The sequence below is a fragment of the Ursus arctos genome, unplaced genomic scaffold, assembly GCF_023065955.2.
Source record: "Ursus arctos isolate Adak ecotype North America unplaced genomic scaffold, UrsArc2.0 scaffold_9, whole genome shotgun sequence".
NCBI classification, from domain to species: Eukaryota; Metazoa; Chordata; class Mammalia; order Carnivora; family Ursidae; genus Ursus; species Ursus arctos.
In genome coordinates, this window is record NW_026623111.1 from 35,474,003 (window position 1) to 35,477,809 (window position 3,807).

The window sequence follows — 3,807 nt, forward strand, 5'->3', positions numbered from 1 at the left end:
AAGAAAACTCCATGCTTCATTAACAGGCCCATTAATGGGTTATAAACTACAGAAGTCCAACATTTACTAAAGTTTCGTCTTCTTTTCTACACATTCCTACCTTAGTATTCTTCTCATACCTTTGTAATTGTCTTGTTTATTTACTATTTATTCGTTTATTGTCTATTCCCCACGCCCTTGCCCCTATAATTTCTATTAGGGCTGTAACCTTGGTTGTCTTGTTTTGTACAACAATCAATACCAAACCACAGTCTTATTCATTCATTCATTCACTCATTCATTCAATAAATATGTATTAATCTGCTATTTTTTGTCAGGGACTGTTGTATATAGACAAGGTTTTTTGGCCTCAAAGTGTTTAGGGATAAAAAACAAAGAAACAAATTACATAATTTCAGGTGATTGTAAGAACTCTGGGAGTGTAAGGAACACAATAGCCTGAGCAAAGTGAGGAAGGGTGCATACTATTTCAGAAAGAATAGCTAGTGAAGGCCTCCCTAAGGAGGTAAAATATGAACAGAGACCTGACTAATATGAAAGATTTGGAGGAAGAAAATTGCAGGTAGACTGAACGGTTATAAAGATCTTGAGGTGAATAAACTTGGGGGTCTCAGAAGTAGCAATAAAACGAGGCAACAAGGGAGAGAATGGAAGGAGATTAGGTCAGGAAGGCAAAACATGGTCAGATCATGCAGTCAAGGCCTTCTCTCCAGCAGTGCTTTTCAAGCTTTGCTCTGCATACAAATCATCTAGGGTCTTGTTAAAACACGGACTCTGGCTCAGTTGGTCTGGGGCAAGGGTTGGGATTGTGCATTTCCAACAGTCTTCCAGAGGATGCTATTGTTATTGTTCTGAGGACCACTCTTTGAATAATAAATAAGCTTCTTTTTTTTAAGATTTTATTTATTTATTTGACAGAGAGAGACAGCCAGCGAGAGTGAGAACACAAGTAGGGGGAGTGGAAGAGGAAGAAGCAGGCTCCTAGCAGAGGAGCCCGATGGGAAGCTCGATCCCAGAACGCTGGGATCACGCCCTGAGCCGAAGGCAGACGCTTAACGACTGAGCCACCCAGGCGCCCCAATAAATACGCTTCTGAGCCATGAAAAGTTGGTTGAATTTTATTGTAAATATGAATGCAAGCCATTATAGGGCCCTGGACTTGGGATAACACAACTGATTTACATTTTTAAAGGGTTATGAAGGTTGTGTGTGTAGAAAAGCCTATTGGGGAGAAAGTGTGGAAGTTAAAAACCAGTAAGAAGATTGCTTCATTCATTTATGGAACATAAGAAGTAGGAAGATTGGTAGGAGAAGAAAGGGATGAAGAAAGGGGGGTAAACAGAAGGGGGAATGAACCATGAGAGACTGTGGACTCTGGGAAACAAACTGAGGGCTTTGTGGGGGGGGCGGATAGGCTGGTGATGAGTATTAAGAAGAGCATGTATTGCATGGTGCACTGGGTGTTATATGCAAGTAATGAATCATGGAACTTTACATCAAAAACTAGGGATGTACTGTATGGTGACTGACATAATATAATAAAAAATATTATTATTAAAAAAAAAGAAGAAGAAGATTGCTTCAGTTAGGCAACAGATGATAATGGCTTGAAGTAGCATTGGCAATGAAGGAGCTCATGAGACATGGCCAAATTTGGGATACATTTTGATTAGAGTCAACAGGATGTTCTGATGGATTAGATGTTGGAAGTAAAAGTAAGAGTGATGAAGACAGACTACTAGTTTTCAGACTGAGCAACTGGGGGACTTGTGGTTCCTGTCCAGAGCTCAGGGGAAGATTGCTGGACGCGAGATGGAAATTTGGGAGTCATTAGATTTTAAAGCTATGCAATTAAATTAGCTCATCTAGTAAGTGAGTATATACAGAAGAGATTTGAGATTAAGAAAAGGAAGAAAACCCAGTCCAAAAATTGAGAAGGAGCCATCGGTGAGACAGGAAAAAAAAAAGTATGTGATGTCCCAGAAGTCTAGTGATGTGCTTCAGCACAGGGGTTGGTGAGGAGGGTAATCAAATACCTGTGAAAGTTCAAATAAAATGAATGACTGATTGGACTTAGCCAGATGTGGAGGTTATTGCTGATTTGACAAAGGTGGCCTCAATGAATAGGGTAATGAATCTTGGTTGGACTGTAAGAAAGAGAGAATGGGTGGTGATAAAGTGGAGGCAGAGACAATAGACACCTGTTTTCAAAGATTTTTGTTCCAGAAATGGGCCATAACTAGAAAGTGATAGTGAATCAAGGGATTTTTATTTTAAGATAGGAGATAATGAAACATTTTATGTTCTGATATGAATGACAGGTGTGATACTGTGGGTTATAGTATGAAATAGACTTTTGGTCTTCACCCCTGTTTCTGGTACAAAACTCCTAAAACCCTTGAAATGTCCTAACACTGTCTTTTGTTATGTTAATGAGGTGACTTTGGGAAAGCCCCTATGGCTGGGGGCTGGATGCCAAGGGAACCAAGAGTTGATCTTTCAGTCCCACTCCCTAACCTCCTGGAAGGAAAGAGATGCTGGAGATTGAATTCAATCAACAATGGCCAATGATTTAATCAATCCTGCTTATGTAATAAATCCTCCATAAAAACTCAGAAAGACTAGGCAGCTTCTGGGTTGTTGAACATGGGGAGTTACTAGGAGAATGATCACCTAGAGAGGGCACCGGAGCTCTGTGTCCTTTCCCCATACCTTGCATGTCTTCCTCCTGGCTGTTCCTCAGTTATATCCTTTTATAATAAACTGGCAATCTAGCAAATAAAACGTTTCTCTGAGTTCTATGAGCTGCCCTAGCAAATTAATTAAACCCAAGGAAGAGGTCATTGGAGCCTTCCATCTATAACCAGTGGGTCAGAAGTACAGGTGACAACCTGGACTTGGAATTGGCATCTGAAATGAGGGCCAGGAGCAGACTTGTGAACTGAGCCCTGAGCCTGTGGGATCTGTACTATTTCCAGGTAGATAGTATCAGAACTGAATTGAATTGGAAGGCATCCAACTGGTGTTGGAGTATTGCTTGATGGTGTGGGGAAAACCCCTACACATTGGAATTGGAATCAGAATTTACGTAGATCAAGAGGGAAACATTAGCTATATAGGTGGAAGGACTGACCATGAAAAGAAGAGACAGTGTCAGAAGGGAATGCAGTACACACACACACACACACACACACACACACACACTCGTACACATATGCATATATATATTCTGTTGGTGGGAAGCTGCAGCACTTTTCTTTTAGATGTTTTAATTTTTCAAAAAAATGCAAAGAAAGGTCATCAACCAACAGTGAGAAATGCGGAAGGAGCATTGGAGGTATGAGCCTGAAGAAGTGGTGTGATACAATCATCTCGGAAGGTGTGAAAGCAAGTTCAGTAGGATAATGTCATAAGATTCAAAAGGCAGAACTGTGGAACCATTTAAGATGTAGTAATATAATTAGAGTGAAACAAGTGGGATTTCCTCTCATCACATGTGTATGTTTAGAGAGCAAACAGTAAGGTTACTGAGGACATATGAGAGAAAGAAATTATAATAATGAACCACGGCATCTAAACCAAGAAAGAAGTCTTGAAAAGTGGTGAGTTAATACATTGTTCAAATGGGATAAAAGAACAGTTGTTATAGTAAATGAACTGAAAAGCAGGAGGTTCTTTGAGTTCTCAGGTAAATAAAACCCTATATAACCCTCCCCTGTAATTCTCCAAAGGTGCTACGTAGTGTGACCTTAACCATGTAACATAGCTTGAATTGTCACGAACGTTTCTCAAAAGGTTCACCATTGA